Genomic DNA, 20,626 nt, shown 5'->3' on the forward strand with positions numbered 1-20,626 from the left:
TAGTTCAAAAACATGCAAATGTGAGTAGATCAATATGTACCGCTCTGGCGGGAAGGTAACAGCTGTGAGAATAACAATAGCAAAATCTTGGAAAGGGGAAAAAGAGTTCTTTCCAAAGGACTGGAGAGAAAAATTATTAGAGTATATCCAAATGGCATTCAGGGAGGATGTAATGAAGATTTTGCTAGGAAATTGAGGCTTGCATTTGGATATTTAGAAAGGAAGACAAAAGTAGAGTTTTAAAGCAGCAGTAATGGGAATTTATTAATACTCAGAGAGGGGTAGGTCTTTTGAGATATTAGTTTAACACTGAGTTGTGTCAGAAGTCATGCGTGGTAGTTCATGAGTGGGGGGGAGGTTGGGTGGAATGGCATATCTGTATATTTATTTTTTGTTTTCTTTTACATTCTGTATGTCATTTATGTTGCGCTTCAAGCGGAATTCAGTCTAGTCCAACAAAGACACAATAACTTTGCACAGTTGCAAAAGGAAAAAAAACAGTAAAACTTTACTCTTTACAGCAGAGTCCAAACATAAACTTGCAGTGTTGTATCAAAACATAAATCTTACAGTATAACAAACTTACATAGTCCTTGTAAGCATTCCAAAATGCAAGAAGCATTGCAATACAAAGAGCATGGCTTCTTCAGCCTCTTCTTCCAAGAGAGATCCAAAAAGCAAAAGCTAAACCAAAAGCAGGAGCCGAAACTAATACACACACACACAGCCACACCCCACCGGGTGTGGTCCAAACTTTATTGCTTAACTGCTGACCTAGATTAGCTCCTGCATGTTATGATCAGCAGTGTAGTTTTTTCTTTAACACACACAGAGCTTCATTATACCCTAACAATTTACACAATTAAAAATAAAAATAAAAATAAAAAATGCAAGTGAAGCTAGAGTTCATAGTATATTAAAATGCAAGACACTATGATCCATTTTCGGACACTATTATGGGGATGAATAATTCACACATTAAATATAATGGAGTTTCCATTTTGCCTTTTCTTGTTTCTATTTCCTGATTTCAGGTGTCTGATAGGGAAAAATACCATTTGTCCTCAGAAAATGAGATATTTTAATTAATTTACTGAGTTAGAGAGAGCATGATGAAATATAGTCATTCATGTTCTATAAGAGGAGAGACATCATAAAAAGAGCAGTCAGTGCTCCTACTGAGTAAATTTCAGTACATATTTCCTTGACAGTTTTTAATGTTCCAACAGGTGCTAAACCTTTTTTAAAAAGCCATTCTTTTAATAGAAAAGGTATTTCCTTGGTTGAAATCATCAGAGAGTACCTCTTGAGAAACAATAGCCACAGGAAAAATGTTTGTTTGTTTTTTTTACAAATTGCGTATGAAAAGTCTGGGATGCAAGCTTTCACACAAAATCATTCAGAGGTTATTATGCCAAGGTTAATGTTCCATATAAGGTGTCATGAAAACTTGTTTTGGGTCACACAGAGAATGATGCATCATCTAAACCCAATTCAAAGAAACACTAGCTATATACATTAGTTCTATATGGCTTGACTTCTGAATTTTAAACATGCTGAAGCTTCCAAAGAGTTTTCAGAGACAGTAGGCCTGTGGTGGCTCTCACCACTCCAAGGACATTCTCAGGTTACGCAGATTGAAAAACATCCAATAATACAAAACAAGAAGGAACCAAGGTTACATCCACTGGTCCTGTTTCAACTATAGCATCCAAGTCAGAGAAGATCCAAGCAATTCTAACCATGAAGTGCTGTGCAAATTGTTCACAGTGGTTTGCAGAGTGCTTCATATACTGCTCTCAAGGGGACAATCTAAAAGGCCTCATGTAGCTTCAGGTTTCAGTAGTACAACCCAGGTCACTAAGCTCATCCAAGATCATGCCCTGGATCAATTGTGTTTTATTCCATTTACTGACCTGGCATTAAGCAAATGATCTCAGAAATTGGCTGACAGAGCAATCTACCTGCAGTGCTGCTGTAGTGGCTAAAATCGGCTGGCAAAGTTATCAAAAAATGGGTCAGTGAAGGAGCAGAATGCAGGAGAGTGGAGTTACATGAGAACCAAAGTCCTGGTGCCTTTCCAACTACAGTTCACGGTATTCCATATCATTGAGCCATAGTAGTTAAAATGGTGTCAAACTGCATTAATTCTGCAGTGTAGACATACTTTTGGCTATTGAGGAGATCTCTTTCTCCTTTGGTCCTTAAAATAATCAAGAGAGATCCTTCTGTTAGTAATGAGATATTCTGTAAGGTTGTTTGGAGCAAAGTGATTAATATTTTATTATCTGTACTTTTTCCTTTGAATGTTAACTTGCTTCAACATATTAAAAGTGTTCCTAATTTTGCAAGACTTCATTGTGTATTTCCAAAGATTATATGTTTTAAAGCCAGCCAGAATCTTGATGCAACTTGCATCTAATCGACCAAAGTGTATGCCTTCATCATCATTCACCTTCTTTCTCTCCCCTCCTTTCTTGGTTTTTTGTGTACTGGCACTGCTAAAATTTCACATAACTAAAAATGTACTTACGTTTTTGTTACAATTTCTTAAAAGAAACTCTGCTTGTCATAATTTATTTTAGTTATTTCATTAACCCAAGGTAATCAAATTATTTCTTGCCTATGATACGAGACACACGTCATCATTTGAACTGTGTGATTTCACTAACATTTACCAAACGTACATTCCATAACAATAAATGTTAGTTTTAGAATGTAAAAACAATGATGTTATCCACTCACTAGATTGCAATGACACCATAACTTAGTTATGCTTTTCTTAGATCACAGAATATCATTTACAAGTAACTTTTTTTGACTAGTTTCCTTTAGAATGAGTGTAGCCCAAGGTTTTATGGTATTGAAGACAGTTTACATGTATTATTTATTATGACCAGACCTCATTTCTTTTTCTAATAATTATAATCCTGTAGGATAATAAAAATAATATTGCACAAGAATTGTTTCATCATTAATAAAACAGGAATGTTGGCTTCCCCAAAAATAGTGTTGTAAAAATAGTTGACAATCTGACATTAAAATGTCTTGGTCTATAGTCCAGTGTACTGTACATTTCTATTCATTTAAAATAATTACATGCAATTTCTAAAACTATAAAATTGAAAAGTGAATTATTATAAACTGAAATTATTCATTAATTATGATCCATTGAAATTGTTTATATTCTAGCATAAGCTCTTATTTTATCTTCAGCTTGCAAGGTTAGTCTTAATTACTGCACAGATTAATAGCTGTCAAGATAGTCCTACTTTCAATGTAATATGAACATAAATTAGCCTGATGTGTAGGAAATAGATGTTATATACAGACTTTCTGAAGAATATGTGAGGTTAAATGTAGAGACAGGGCACAGCAGCCCACTATGCAATGCTCTCACATCTTTATTCTTCAAGTTAACAATTCATTCTACAAAATCTGAACAGGAGTTTGCTGTGAAGAGGCCAGAAATCAGAGCAGCTCCATCCAGCTCTTCTGCTGCCTGACTGGCCTTGTGACTAGACTGCAACCCCAGGCCCATTCCATTTGCGTGTGAATCTCCAAGCTAAGTCTACAAGGCCTAGGAGAACTTGAGTCTGTGGTGCAGGAAGAGGCCAGAAAGCCTGGGAGGACCTCTTTTATTTTAATGTATGTTGTGCATTGCTTGTGGTAAAAACAGTACATTAAGTGGGTACTGGTTGCTTTGGGACTGTTACACCAGATAGTGGTGAAAGAGTCAGCTGACAAATTGAGTAGTAGTGAGAGGGCCATTCAGAACTAACTAGTTGTCTACAAGCTGACTAATCAGCCAATGGGAAACATTGGGAAACTGTACTATACTGTACTATACATCTGCTGCAAATGCACTCATCTCACTATGGCATACTGACCATACTTCTGCTCTAACTGCCATCAACAGACTTCACTGACTTCTAACTCAAACTGACTCAAGCCTGAAATGACTTCTAACTGACTCCAACTGACTTCTACTTCAAACACATTCTAAAATGGAGCCTCACTCTGAACATTCTAAGACCAGGGTCACATGGTCTGTAGTCCAGCCCACAACTTCTCACAACATAGAGTTAAGAGAAAAAATTCATATCAAATCATATACATACAACTGTATACCTAACACATAACTAATATAGAAGGCTTGTAGAAGGTTGCCATACATGCATGCAGTGAAGAAAGCTTTCTTCTCTGCACACATTGTGCCTGCAGATTCACATCCAGCGGAGCTGTTCAGAGTGGTGAGACACTTAACTCAGGTACCCCCCCCTTCTGAACCCATTATTAGAAACTTCAGTAGCTCATTGTGATACTTTTAATAACCATTTCACAGATAAAATCTCTCGCAAAAGAGTTGACATAGAAGCTGTCACTAGAGCAGAAAACGAGGTGTCTAGGAACACTGTGAGTGGATTACACTGGATCCGTTTCAATGAATGAGTACTGTTGATGTAGATAAGCTGCTGGGGAAAGTAAGGAAGACAAGTGGATTTCTTGATCCTTGTCCCTCTTGGCTGGTCATCCAGGGAGGAGATACAATTCAATCTCAAACACAGATAATTATTAATGCATCTCTGAGGGAATTTTCCATCCCACTTAAAAGAAGCAGTAGACTGGAACCTCTGGACCTTAATAATTACAGACCAGTCTAACCTCCCTTTTTTAGGCAAGGCGATTGAGAAGTCAGTTGCCATCCAACTCCAGACAGGTAGGTTCCATATGGTGGCACTTGGGGATAGCTGCTCCTTAAAAGAAGGAGCTGTTATGTGGTGTCCCACAAGGTGACATTCTATCTCCAATGCTTTTTAATATTTACATGAAGCTGCTATGAGAGACCAACTGTAGGCATGGGGCAGAGTGTTATCCGTGTGCTGATGACACACAAATATATTTCTCCATGCCTTCAAAATTAGCTTGGGATACCCTGTCTCCTCTGAATGAGGTAATGGGCTGGATGAGGAAAAATGAGGTTAAACTGAATCCAGAAAAAATAGAGGTACTTGCCATTAAAGGTCCTAATCTGGGGAGGGAGGTATGTCAACCAGTCATGGATGGGGTTAGACTCACCCTGAAGGATTGTGTTCGCAGCTTGGGAGTGCTCCTGGATCTGTCTCTCCAAATGTCAGCCCAGGTAGATGCAACGGTCAGGAGTGCTTATTGTCAGCTTTGGCTGATACACCGGTTGTGCCCCTTCCTAGATTTGAAGAATCAAAAGAAGGTAGTGCACACACTGGTAATCTCAAGGTTAGACATCTGCAATGCACTTTATATTGGGCTACCTTTGTACCAGGTTTGGAAACTCTATTTGTTTCAAAATAGGGCAGCCAGATTGGTTACATGAACATCCGTGAGTGAATATATTACACCCATAATAAAGTCACTCCACTGGCTGCCAATTAGTTTCCGAGCAAAGTACAAAGTGTTAGTTTTGATTTTTTAAGGCCCTACATGATTTGGGTCTAGGTTACCTACAGGATTGTCTTCTTCTATACAATCTGCCTCAAACTCTTAGGTCCTCTGGGCGGCAGCTACTCCAGCCCACCAGAACCCAACTGCCGACCATCACTCAGAGAACCTTTTCATCAGCCACCCCACGACTGTGGAATGACCTGCTGAAAGAGCTCTGACAGCTAAATAAGCTCTCAGAATTTAAAACACATTTGAAGGCATATCTGTTCTGGCAGGCCTACCCAGCCAGTTTCAATCATGAATGTGTCTTATGTTTGATCTTTTTTTTGTGTATTTTGATATGGTATTCTGTAAAAATGTGTTTTAATGTGTGTATTTCATTGAATGTTTTTAGATGATTATATGTTTTTAGCAATATTGTAACCCACCTCAAAGAGATGCAGATAAGAAATAAAATAATAATGATGATTATAATTATGTTCACTTGCATCTGAGTGAAAGTTGCATGCTGCAGTGCTCACTATTGAGGACATTGTCATGAAATTTTCTTTTTAAAAACAATTATTCATTTTTTAAAAATATACATATTTTGTTTTACAGCAGTCACATAATATTCAATACAATCTACAATACATTAACATTTTGCATTTACTGTTATTTTCATGCTTATACATATTTTCTTACCCTCATCAGTGTTCCCCTCCCCCAAGCCACTTCTTTTATATATCATCTGTCCAAAATTTCATTTCCTCTTATAGAAGTAATTTTCCATCTTTCTTTTTGAATCCTTTTAATAAAATTTCTCCATATATCATCAAAATCACTTTGTTTTCATGTCCTTCTTTTAACTTTTAATTTGCATTTCAGCTTATCATTTATTGCCAGTTTCCATACTTCCTTATACTATTCTTCTATTTGTATATTTATTTCCCTTTTCCAGTTCTTTGCTATAAGCAGTCTCGACATTGTTAATAAATTTGTTATCACATCTTTGTCTTCTTTTTTCAACTGTTTATTTTTATATAATGATAATAACACTATACTAGATCTTATATCTATTATATCTTCTATCTCTCTAAATCCCTCTCCCCAGAAATTATTTACATATTTACACTGCCACCACATATGTATGTATGTTCCTGATTCTTAGCATCCTCTCCATCAATTTTTGAGTAGTTTTCTTTATATTTGCTACTCTTATTGGTGAGATTTTCTTATATGCAAGTCTCATGAAAAGCTTCTTGCTTAATACAAGTCCAAACAGGGTGTGGATTGTAATGCTGAGTGCAGAGACTTGATCAATTCTTTGGAACATCTTCATAAGACTATTGTGAATTGCTGGTAAGTGCACCTCTTTCTCATTTCTGCATAAAATGTATTCTTGCACTCCACCTTCAACAACATTGTTTCTATACTACAGGGTTTTAAAGATATTGTCCTTGTTGCAATGACTCTTCTATTATTTGACTGAACTGGCAGATTCCTCAAATGTTCACAAACATTCTAAGTAACTGAGAATGATATTAAGTAACAATTCAAGTTGAGAAACAGTCTTCTCAAAAAGAAATTTACAGCTGTTGGGGTATAAATAAACCTTATGATGCCGCTGTATCCAAGAGAAAGATAAATAAGCTAATTGAAAAAATCCCAGGAGTTGGGGAAAAGTAAAACACAAAGGCCCAGAAATCAGTGGCAAAGTCATCAGTGGATTGAGATACAGAGGTATGAATTAAGAATAATCAAGAATCTAGTAACCCTTCAAGATTTAATTTGTTGACAAGTACTAAAATGTTATTTTTGTTTTCCATTCTTCAGATGTCATCAGGATGTAGGGGACAGAAATGAAGGCTGTATTTATTCTAGGTTGAATATTTTTATACATTCATTGATACATTTGAGAAACTGTGTTACTTCATGTTCTTGATACAGTGTAGGCTAGGTGCAGATACACACTATATCACATACAATTTCTCATGAAAGCATTTATAGCATTTATAGGAGAAGGTTTAAATTGCCTCTGCGTCTGTCTCTCTCTCTGTTCTATGTTATATGGCATTGAATGTTTGCCTTATATGTGTACAATGTGATCCGCCTTGAGTCCCCTTTGGGGTGAGAAGGGCTGAATATAAATACTGCAAATAATAAATAAATAAATAAAAGCTTCTCGGGGACATCTTACCTGGTAAAAATATCAGGGCCAGCCAAGAAACAACACCACTTCATTCATTTTTTGGATGTGTTTTAAGGTCTGCAGAATTTTCAAGACATATGCTACAGCAAGAAATAACATGACTTTGATGATATAAACCAGTAGGAATGTGATGGTATGAACATGACATGGGAATGCATAAATGGTTACAAGTGATGTACAACCACAAGGACTTTTTATGAAGTTCTTATATTTGAGTTATAGTTTCCAAACATTTGAACTGGGCTAGCGAATACATGATTAAATTTAGACAATTATTCAAAGAAATAATGAAATGCTTTGGAATCAGGAGGCATTAGGGTACTTCCAGATGGAGGGATTTTATACTTTGGAACTAAACCAATCCAGCTGCGTGACACCTACAAGCCAAATTGGGACTGTGATGATTCCAAGAGCTGATCCTTTCTGTTCCAAATAAGCCAAAAGGATCAGTAAGGGGAAGGACTATCCAAATTCATGTTTGCTTTTGCTGTTGCTGTTTCTATTCCTACTTCTTCCTCTTCCAACCTTCCAAATTCTTCCAACATTCCGAATGTTATAAAAAAGGTAGGGAACTATTTTGTTGCAAAACTTGTGTACATTTCACAGAGCTCAAAAATCATTGAAGTAGTTCCACAGCTGCCCTTCTGTTAATCAAAATCCTTTCCACATGTGCAGATTAGTCACTTGTTTTACCATAGTACAAGAGCCTTGCATGAGGGATGGGGGAATCACGCAATGCAGATATGTGCTTCATTGTGCAAAATCCTGCACAGAATTGATAAATGCATTATACTATCTCTTATACGATAGTTCATAGAATAGCACTACTTTCAAAAATATTATTTTAGCATTTCTCTAGATCCAGCTATCAGATGTTATTTAAATATTTTTATGCCCCTAAGTCTAAATCTTTCATCTCATATCTTTGGGAATTTCTGACAAACCTTCAGGTTAAATAGACATATTTAAGAAGCCATAGTCCTCTGCTAACAACTTGGTAGTGGGTCCTTCTACACTGATCCATGAATCAGACCCGATCCTCACTGGATCCCTCAGCTGGCTTAGACATGGGGTTCTCCACTATCCAGCAATGGCAAACACAAATTGTCATCACTAGGCAGCCATCCTACATGTTCTCAGCTGCAACATAGCATCTACCTTGTTCCTGGTGCTTGTGTTGATGTCAGGTCGTGCAATAAGGAAGGGAGCCCCTCCTTTCTCCCTCCCTTCTCCCTTGATGTTCTGATGGGAACAAGGTAGGTACTGTGCCATGGCTGAGAATTGTTAGGACATGGGGGACAAGTGGAAGGGGACTGGCATCCTGTCATCCTGTGTCCCTGGGCTGCCTGAGACCAGGAAATTTAGGATGCAGTCAGGACAGTTACTGTTGGGAACAAACTCAACTATCCTCATAGCCCCTAAGTTAGGATAAAACTTGAATCCTGAGTCAGGATTTGAGCTTCCCTCCCCCAACTTAGGTTAATACTGGGCAAGGCTGCATTAAGGTGGCTTTGCCCTGGGGTGCCCCAGATCAGCCCTCCGTGGTGTATAGTTGATAGCAGAAAATTTAATTATTTACAGCTTTACCAGAACCATCAAACCATCATCTCTCTGCCTGCCCTGGAATTATGTAGACATAACTTGGACAAATGAAGAATTCAGTTGAGCATTCTGTATATTTAAAAAGAATGCACCATGCAACCTTTATATACAGTTTGTATACATCACATAAATAGCCCCATTTTGGATGATGCTCAGCAGGCCTCATTTACATTCCTCCCAAAGTGAAGGCGAAGTGTTGGAAGGTGCTTCCTCCTCCACCCCAGGGATCTACCCACACTTTCCTCCCCTTTTGCCCAAATGATGGGTGAAAGGATGACAGGGCAACACACACTGCTGCATGTTGCCACCCTTTCTCCCATCTGATTTGGATAGGGATGTTCCCCATCCCATCACCACCATATGATGGAGGAAGGAGGGCGCACGGGGTGCCAGGAGACACCCTGAGCATCTTCCTTGTTGCCAGCAACTGCTGGAACAATGGCACAGCTCCCCATAAGCCATGTGAAGAGGTCCTAAATCTCTTTAGAAAATGCCGAATAACCATATAGTGATGCAGGCCAATGAATTACAGGTGGGCATAATTCTAAAGCCCTGAGGCTGATAACAACACAGATGTAGTTGGCCCTGTCACAATGGATTCTGTTGCAATTGATTCAACTATCCTTTGCTTGAAAATATCCCCCCCCCCACCAAAAAAGCCCACCAAAGATCAAAATGTAAACCTTGATTTTGCTATTTTATCCAAGAGACACTATTTTTCTATGCCATAATATACCATGGGATGTGAACATCCATAGATTTGGTATCCACAAGGGTTCCTGGAATCAAATCCAAGGACTCATTGTATACTGTTTGGAACTTTGCTTTAGTCCCACATCTGCTTTTATTTCTGATGCATTTGAAGGTAGTACAGAGAATAAGTCAGCAAGCTATATTAACAACATGAAAAGAACAAGACCTGTGAATAGTGGTGTTATTTATTTCCATTTTTAAAGTATCACAACACTTTCTCGCATTACCAACCTTTTTGTTGAGAAGAAAACACTGCAAAAACATGGCAGGTTGGCTGGGATCCAGATAATCGTGGCCAGAAATCTCTGTATTGGAAAAAACGCTGGACTTGTGAAGCAATGCATTTCTGATGCAGCAGACATGCTTGGATTGGGATCAGGCATGAACAGGGAGAAAAATGTAAGATCACCAGAAATAATCAGAGCAGGGAAAAGAGCAACTACACGCCTATTTCCAATTTAGTTTGCTGCAGTGGCAAACCAAACCAGCAATCACTATCCATTTGCATGGCTTATCGATTTAAATTCAAATTCCTAGCCCAAACAACTGGCCTATAAGCCTCTTTGGCTCTGGTTTCACTTGAAATGTCAACAACATCTGCCCAATGAAAGATATTGAGAGACCAATGCTGGCAGTGTCCAGGTATTATGTAAAATACAGGAAATATGAAATAGTTGCAATGATGTTTTCTGTAGATTATGGATTTCAGCCTAAAAACACAAAGTGAATGGAGTATGTAGCTATACTATTGATAGAAAAAACTGGCTAGTCTCTCTGTGTGTGTCAGTGTGAACAATCTATAGCCTGTTGTTAAGATGGCAATAGTTTGGCTCCTAGATCCCACCTTTTAGCCCTTTCTGTGCTCCATCAATTTCCCAAAGCACCAACCCCACTAAAAAGTTTAAAAACTGGTGTAATTTTGGGATGTTTGCCCCATGTAGAAAGATTCAAACACATGCAAACATGCAAAAACAACCTCTCTGATTAAAAATGCATTCTTATATTAATCTAAAAATAAATATAATGGGATGATGATGATGATGATGATGATGGCAATGTAGCTTACAAAAACTCAGACAGTATACTAGACTCACAGTCCTTTTCTGAGTGTATAATAGCTAAGTAGAGCTGTTAATAAGAAGATCTCGTGGAAGGTTCCCATAGTGCCACCATATATTCAATCTGACTTGATAATATATAAGAGCAACATTCATGAAACATTCTTTTCTAAGATCATTTACTGAAAATATGAAATTATTTGGTGCTGCAAAGATGCTGATCTTCTCTATAGCATCAGATTTTAAAACTGTAAAATTAGGCATTTGATCCATATCGCTTTAATCCATACGAATCGTAAGTCAGTATATTTTGAGCAAATCATTTGCAACTGAGTTTTTTTCGTGTCAGGAGCAACTTGAGAAACTGCAAGTAACTTCTGGTGTGAGAGAATTGGCTGTCTGCAAGGACGTTGTCCAGGGGACACCCAGATGTTTTGATGTTGTTTTATCATTCTTGTGGGAGGCTCCTCTCATGTCCTCGCAATGGAGTGAACAATTAAAACTTCCAGTTTATAAGTGTGATTAAGTTTCTACCTGCAGTGATTTCTATTCAATTGGTAGAATCATTAGCATGCTTTTCAACAAGTATTTGCCAAGATGTGCATGAGTATGTTTGAAAACAACCTATTTGAAATAGGAAAACCTGAAAAAGACTCTCCTAATTAACATTTAGCTGTGAGATTTTGATTAGGAGAGATTTTGTCACCAATAGCTCATTTCTGAAAAAAACGTGATTCTATTAATGCTAAAAGTAAGAGTGTCAAATTAATTCAGTTTGACACTACTTCAACTGACATGGCTCAAAGTTATGGAATCCTTGCAAAACTGCAACGTCCATGATTCCATAGCATTTCACCAAGGTAGTTAAAGCTATGCAAATGACATTCATTCTACTGTGCAGATCCACCTTGGTGTGACAAGGTAACTAATTAATAAGCTTGTGTGATTTGTTCATATGTTTGTTAAATTTGGATCTAATTTGGATCTAAAACACCTTTGAAGTGAGTTCCAACCCACCTGCTCACTGCCTTCCCAATATTAAGAATTTGAATCAAAAGGAGCCTTTGTTTCTTAAGTCTCTGATGCCTTCAGATGTAGCTGTGACCAACCGTCGCTGAGAGGTGAAGCCAAACATGTTGGCATGCCTCTCAGCCAATCAGGGCTGATGGAGGAGGAAGGGGTAGGAAGAAGCATCATTCTTGTAGTCTTTTTTAAATTGGATGGGTGAAATATTATGAAACATAATAGGCAAACAGTGGTAAATATGTTCTATCACTCTAGCAAGTTTCACCCCACTAGCTTTAAAAATGAGGGAGAAAGGAGCCTCTGAATTTTCCCCATGTATAATAATTTAATGGGAAGTGAGGAAACACCACATGCCTGCACTGAACTACATTTCCCAGAATGCATTGGGCTGGAGAAGCTATCTGTGGCACGGAGAGACAGTCTAATTATTATAATACAGTAGAGTTCCGGTTATCTGCTGAAGCAGTAACTTCCAAGCCTGATGTTTGGCAGGGAGGGAAGAGAGTTTTCCCCCCTGGCTAACACCGGGCTTAACAGCTCCATAGAAACCAAGCCCAATGCTTGGCAGGGAGGGAAGAGAGTTTTATCTCCTGGCTAACTCCGGGCTCCCCGCTGCTGCCTAGAAAAACAGCAGTTTTTCTAGGCAGCCACGCAGTCCAGTTTAGAGAGAGAGAGACAGCATGGTGTAGTGTAGTGGTTTGACAGTTGAACTACGATTGTAGCTTGATTCCCCACTCAGCCATGGAAACCCACTGGGTGATTTTGGGCAAGTCACACACTCTCAGCCCAGAAATCCTAATGAAACAGGAAATAACACTTTCAAACCAGGAACAGATTTCCTTATTCAAAGGCTGATAGCCATCTGTCAGGAGTGGTTTGATGGTGTGCTATGATTTCTGTTCCTGGTTTATAAATGTCATTTCCTAATTGGTTCTGTCATGGTGAAACTTGATTACACTGCCAAAACTTTGTCTTTGCGCAAAGGACATCGTCCTATAAAAAATAGCACATTATGGTTTGTTGAGACTCTCTCCACCAATTTAACAATGTTTCAGCCACAAAAGCAAAGTTTCTGAAGTAGAACAATGACTTTCAAAGTAAAGACAACCCAATGAAACAGAAAATAACACTTTCAAACCAGGAACAAAATTTTGTTATTAATTTTTTTTAAGTTTTTTTAATATAAAAACTTTGAAAATTCACCAAAAATCTGAGAATAAGTCAAACGTTCTTAGATTTGGTGAGCTAACAGTGGTACATATGTTCTACCACTGTAGCAAGTTTCATTAGGATAGCTCAAAAATGATGAAGAGAGAAGCCCCTCATTGACAGTAATGTTTTTCTTCATGCGCATGCGTGTCTGCCATTAACGAGGTACATACAAATATTCAGAAGTTTCAGAAAGTTTTGAACTTTTTGCCTTCAAAATTCGGAAATGACTTTAGAAATGAAGCGCCAGCACCCCCTACTTTCAAACAGAGTTTAGAACCAGTTTTTTTCTGGATCGTACATGCCTACCAATTTAAGTAATCTGGAACTTCAATATAGAATTGTCCCAGAGGACTTATTCTAGAGATTCTTACAGAAGTGTTCAAATATGTGAATATCAAATCTGCAAAAGTTAAACCCACAAATGTGGAGAGTTGACTATATGTAGATTTTCTTTTCTTTTTTTTGTTTTTTATTTATGCTTTTATTAATACATTGAAAGTAGGGGAACAATTTGTGCAAGATAGACAAAGTATGAAAGAAGAAAGTCAGAGAAATATTCCAGGAGAAAATAATAATAATAATAATAATAATAATAATAATAATAATAATAATAAGAAAGAAAGAACTCACAACATCCACCAACAAAAATGACTTTTGTAGCGTCTTCCAGCTCTTCTGCTTAGCAGGTCCAATTTCCTTCGTACCTATTCCTTTTCCAGCATTGGTGATTATACTTCTGCTGGCCTTGGGTTGTTGTTTTCTCCTGTTCTATAATGTTCTAATAATAATTTTGTTTATTTTTTTTAATTCTTTATTTTTTCTAGATATTGTTCCAATTTGCTCCAATCTGTCCTTTTTGTGTTGTTCTGTGATACTATTTGTGTCAAAATGTCCATATTTTTTTTATATCTAAAGCTCTCAAGTACCATTTTTCCAAGGCAGGAGTTTCATGAGTTTTCCATAATTGTGCTAGGCAAATCTTGGCGGCAGTTACCAAGTATACGAACAGCTTGTTCGTATTGATGTCCATCTGGAAATCTGTAATTCCTAAGAGGAAATACTCTGGTTTTAGCTCGAACTTTTTTGCAGTATTTTCTCCATCTCTTTATGGATTTCCTGCCATACTTTTTTACTTTTTTACACCCCCACCACATATGTATGAAATCTCCTTTGTGTTTCTCACATTTCCAGCATTTGCCGTTATCTTTTCCTTTGCTAAATCTACTCAATCTCTCTGGAGTAAGATACCACCTAAAGAACATTTTATACCAGTTTTCCTTCATCTCAGGAGCATATGTATATTTTTGTTTTTTCTTCCATATCTCTTCCCATTCTGTCATATTTATTGTATGTCTTACATCCCGAGCCCATTTTATCATTACCTCCTTAACATGTACTTCATCTGTCTCCCATGCTAGCAATTGCTGGTATAATAGTTTTATTAGTTTAGTTTCTGTTTTTAATATTTTGTCCCAGCATGTGTCCTTAACTTTGAATCCTATCTTTCTATCTTCTATGAAACTTTTTTTCAGTTGCCAGTAATTCAACCATGTCATAGACGGTTCTATTCGTTGAATTTCTTTGTGCGTTTTTAGGCTTATTTCTTGATTGTCCATTTTCAATATTTGTCTATAGGTTACCCCTCTTTCTCTTGGAATTTCTCTCATGTGCTCTGCCTCCATTGGTGAGAGTCATAGCGGTACCTTTGTATAAAATTTATTCTAATATTTTTCCCACGTTCCTATGTATTTTCCCACATTTCCCACGTTCCATCCTTATGTAATGGTTTTTAAAATTCCTCTCCTTACTGCTTTTCCCTTTCCAGAGGTAGCTGTGCCAACCTTTTCTAAGATCGCATCCCTCCAAAGCCAGCATTTTCCTCTTTTTTAGTGTGGCTTAGTCCTTCACCCAACTTAAGGCCGCTGCATCGTAGTATAGTTGCAGGTCCGGCAGGCCTAACCCTCCTCTTCTGGTGTCGTCCTTAAGATTTTCATGTTTCTGTTAGATTGTCTAGGTTTTTCTTGTCCTTTGTTTAGATGGTAAAGATGTAATCAATGACTGTGATATGATTTTCCAGTATGCTTGAGTGATTTTATTCATCATTGCTGTACATTGCTTGTAAGTAGAGCTCACCACTAAATGTAAAATAATAACAAATGAAGACCAATCACAAAAGAGGTAATAATATCTATTTGAATATACTCTTTCTCAGCAACATCAGCACCAGCACAATCTATTATCCTTATAAAAGTTAGGATGATTGAGTGCTATCATTAAAACTTAGAGATGGGATTTTAGATCAAGTTGATTCCAGGTAAAAATTCCATATAATTAGATGCTTGCAATAAAATATAATCTGTGTGTGTGTGTTATGAAATCTGGACTAATTCTATGCAAAATTTGCATACTATTGTTTTTACTGGGAGCAGCATTTTCTACGAGAAAACACCATTATTTTAAGTCATTTTCTGTGCAGAAAATGCTGCCTTCTGGATGAAGCAACCACATGTGGATTTTCTTTATTTATTGAATTTATTTCCCACACTTCTCCTAAGATGGGAGTTTTCCTAATCGTCTGGAATTTTGCCAACTGCCAAATAGAGAATAGTATTTGAAAACTGCACAGTGTTTTAAGATTTCCTTGCTCTGTGGAGAAAATGACTAACATTGCTGTTTGATTCCTTCAACAAGAAAATGATTAAAACATTAGATCTCTATCATTTTGGCCCAACAGTTCTTAGAGCAGTGTCCAAGTTAAATTAAATACCAGCAGGTTGAGCTTCAATGACATATATGCAAACAGGTAACATTTTTAAAAAGTTGTCAGTGTTTCCATTAAAAATAAAATCTGTATGATCAGTAAACAAATAGCATAATATACATATTAGGTTTTACAGTTACATTGAACCAGAAAATTGCATGTTTACTATAGAGGTAGTTAGTTCCCTATTCCTTTTCACATGAACTAGACTAAAGTTTCAGTTTGAAGTAGTGAAACAAAGATCAATAACTTCATTGCTACCTCATTGTCCTGGCTGGAGGGTTATTTGTGGGTAGGGAATATTGTGTGGGGAAGGATTATGCTGGCCCTTCCAATCTGCCATTCTATTGGTTTTAATTGTATTCCTCTCTTATGATTTTGAATCTGCTTTTTTAGATATTCAGATTTCTAGGCCAAGATTCCCATCAAACATGAATATGTATCTAAGTTCCTCACATGAATGAACAATCACCATCAATCATGAAGCTAATTTAAACTCTGGACTTGACAGTCTAATTTGGGTGGGCTCTTGATAGGGCAATATGATTTACTTCATTATAAAAAGTGATAATTCAGTCTTGTTGCCTTGGTGGGCCTCCTGCTTAGATCTGATAATCTGAAAAGGCTGTATATATTAACTCAGTATAAGGTTTTTATCTCCGAAAATTACTTTATCCAGAATGCAATTCACAGTAACTGCCAGATGTTATCAGCAAAATGCACATTGTAGAATATAAAAACTCAATTAATTGGCCTGTATCAGATAAGAACAGACAGCAACTGTAACAGAATAGGTGGTCACATTTTTTTTCAGTAGGGTCTAAAAAGAGGATGTGGCCAAGACTCACAATATCACATTGTTCAGGAGCAATTCCAAAGCAATTGGTATATTGCCTACTTTGTGCAACAGACAAATATTTTAACCTTTCTGTTTTTTGATCAACATATTTACATCATTTTTATATTAGAGTTTTCTGAACATTTCATCTCACTTTACAGTCTGTAAAGAAGGAACTTGGATAAGAGTAACTACATGGTGAAAATCTTCAGCATAGCATCAGGATTTTGGAAATGTTTAGGGATCTATGTATATAAAGCCCTTAAATATCTCATCTATGCATATAAAGCCCTTGAAAATCTCCTTAGATGAGATAAAGCTCCACAGCTGCAGAAACTGTGATCTTTTCCAAATACCTGGTATGTCAGCGAAAATTTATGCCCTAAAAATAGCTCAGAGGCTGGCTTATCTTGGTAGACTGATGTGAAGTTTGCTCCAAATGGAAAGAATTAAAATGGTAAAATACAGATGGATGCTGCTGGGGTTGCTTTATTACCCAGTTGGCTGGATATTACCTGGGTTCTCAGCAAACCACCTGGTGCTTGATTGGACTATCAGTTTGCTTGCTTTCCAAGGTGTGATTTTTTGAAAAGCAACTTTTTACCAATTGTACTAGTTGAGTTACAGAGCAAAATGTGAAGTCACAATTTTGAGCAATCTTTTTGTGAGAAAAAAGCCTGCTTTTGCTTTTGTGTGCACTTAGCAGTTGATGAAAGCCTCACACAACAATTATAATGATAGACAAGGTTGACTGTCTCTCAATTTTAACTTTCATTCCTATGGAGAGTCTAGCTTTTTGAGGAAGGTCTTCCTGAAGCTCCTTGGGAAGGTTTCTCAGACAGCTGTGGAACCATTGAAGCAGAAGATCAAAACTGTAATGCAGTTTCGAAAATCTGACTGTAATGCAGCCAGTATTTTAGGTTCACATTGATCCAAAGAAACTGGAACAGAAATGCAATAGGTCATATTTAGAATTATAATTCTGATGTAGTTCAGTTGTTTTTGTGACTATCATACAGTCTTACTAAATGCCTGGGGGGGGGGGGGAGAGGTTACATTTTATAAGAGGGAATTAGGTTTCTTTCACTGTCTTTTGTAAAAATATGATCCTCCTCCATTATTGTCATTTTCATCACTCCTTACTATTACCTTTGCTTTTGAGCCTGCTACCATTCCCTCACCTTACTTTATCATCATCTCCTTCTACTCATTGCCTTTCCACAATATCAACACCTTTAAATCCATACTTTTAAGAGCAAAAAATTCTACCACATTTAGCTGAATGATCATTATGATTTCAATTTTTCTCCATCCTGATTATGAGGACATCTGCAAATTCTGTCAGATTCTTCAGAAATTCTCACTTATCTTTGTCTTGAACTTAGCAGCTATTTATCTATGTAAACTTCTTATTCAGATTCAGAAATACATAAATAGTTGGGGAAGATGAGCTAGTAGGCTTATTTTATGTAATGTTGGACAACTGATACAATCTCAATCACTCTCACATGCACCAGCATGGGATATGGATAGTTGATTATTTTATTTCAATTTTTTGTCATGAATTGACCATAATTCACAGAAAATTCATATTCGTATGAGAGAAAGCAAAATAGTAGATTTACTTATCCACTAAGCATGGCTAAGAAGTTCATTCTAGTTTATTTTCAAGCAGGAAGCACACATTTGAACAATTTGAATATGGGAGAAAGCAAAAGTAGCAGCTTTGACATTCCTCAGCATGGAAGAGATATGTAAGTAGGATTTAAGTCTAGGCTAAAACTCTGTGTGCAGCATCTTTCATTTTCCTCTACCTCTTGTATCACATCACGTTGTACATTTAATCTCATTAGATTTTCATGTATCCATATTGCCAGTAATCTTTAAACAATTTGTTGTGATTGATAACAGTAGAACTAGTTATTCCCAGCCCTCTATCGTCTTTGTAAAAAAAAAAAGCTTTCTGATCACCATCAACAACAATAATTTGCCCATGTTGGTCCCTATGTGCATATAATTGTATGTGTCTGTGTGTGTGCATTTCTTAGTATCTGCAGATTAGCATTTTAATGTTTACCTCTTTTTTTAATGGGCAGTGCATCTCCATTTGGGAAAAGGCAGGAACAAGTTGGATTTGTCAGTGTTTCAATTATGCCAGATGCTTTGCTTGTAACAGCAAAGCACTAGGTATGACTCTGACTAATGCAGCCAACTTCAAATTAACTTTCCTAAAAATGCTGAGATAAAAAGCATCCATTATGTTGTGGATCTGAACATTTGTGCTGAATAAGAAAACATATGCAGGGGCTAATAATACAATCGTTCTAATTGGTTTTTCAATAATAAATGGAATTAGAAGTCCCAGTCCTATATTATCATGTGTGTAATATTTTGTATAACTCCTATGATGAGCAGAACAAGAGAGACTCCTGCTGGTACAGATTCTATAAGGAGTAGTACAGAGCTTCATCAATTTTCTTATCTATCATGTATAGATTTACTGTTCACATACATTAGTAAGACAGCATTATCCACTATCTTCACCCTCAATACTGTTTACATCCTAAAATGTAGCCATGCCAGATGGGGAATTTTCAGAGTCTAATTTAAGAAGATAATCAAGGGATATGAACAAGGGAAAGAGTGGGATGAAAAGAAAACATGTAGCATATATTATTTGCTCTCAGGAATGAAGAAGTTGAGAAATAGTAATAAAACAATATGCAAAAGAGCAAAGGGACACCATTTAAAAGCTGTTGTTGCTGTTGTTGTTGTTGTTATTTTTATTATTATTATTCTCTTTATTTATATCCCACCTTTCTCCCCATGGGGACTCAAGGCGACTATCCACACTAAACAGTTTAAAAAGGTCAATGGGAAGTCATCCACATTTTTTTTTGGTTTTTTTTTATTATTATTATTATTTCTCTCTTTTTAAATTTTTTTTTACACCTATTTTTTTAATTTTATTATTTATTTATCTTTCCTTTGCTGGTGTTATCTTCTTTTGCTTTTTTGGTCTCTGGTCTCTACTTTCACCCCACTGTCTACACACAATTGTTTTCCTCGCTTTCACTGTAATAATAGATAAAAGCACAATAAAAACTATTATTAAAAAAAAAGAGCAATACAAAAGTTAAAAAATAATAGTATTGTAACAGAATTAAAATACAGCAAATACATTAAAATAGCCTTTAAGTTCCTTAAAATGGAGTAGAGATATGCCAGTTTCATTCTTTCTCCCATACTCAATATTTTGAAACCTTCATTGTTTCCATCCCATTTATGAATATGTTTAAAATTTTAGATAAGTTAACAATAGTAAGATCAACACTCTTACCCATTATTATTGCAGTATATATAATGTTTAGCCATTATTATCACATCCACAGGTGCTAATATATAATTAGCACCAAGAAAATAATGAATAGGATGTGTAAAATTCCTCAATACAATGTGAGTCATTTATTGATATATTGTAACAATAGCTAATGGAACAGCCAGTATTAAACTACCCGTGAATTCGACATCACTATCACTATGTCAGGCATCTTTTCATAGCACCATCTAATAGCATTCTTTGATGTATTGTTGCAGATTAGAGTGAACATCTTTTATTCTTGTGTTAAATATCTTTGCTTTACTCAAGTGGAAACCATTAAAACACAAAATCTACATCAGTGTATAATGATGGAGAGTTGGAGATGCCTTACATGTTTCCTTTAATACATGAACGTTATACTCTATGTCAGTGATTCTCAGCC

Source organism: Anolis carolinensis, chromosome 3 (assembly GCF_035594765.1).
Source record: "Anolis carolinensis isolate JA03-04 chromosome 3, rAnoCar3.1.pri, whole genome shotgun sequence".
NCBI lineage: Eukaryota > Metazoa > Chordata > Lepidosauria > Squamata > Dactyloidae > Anolis > Anolis carolinensis.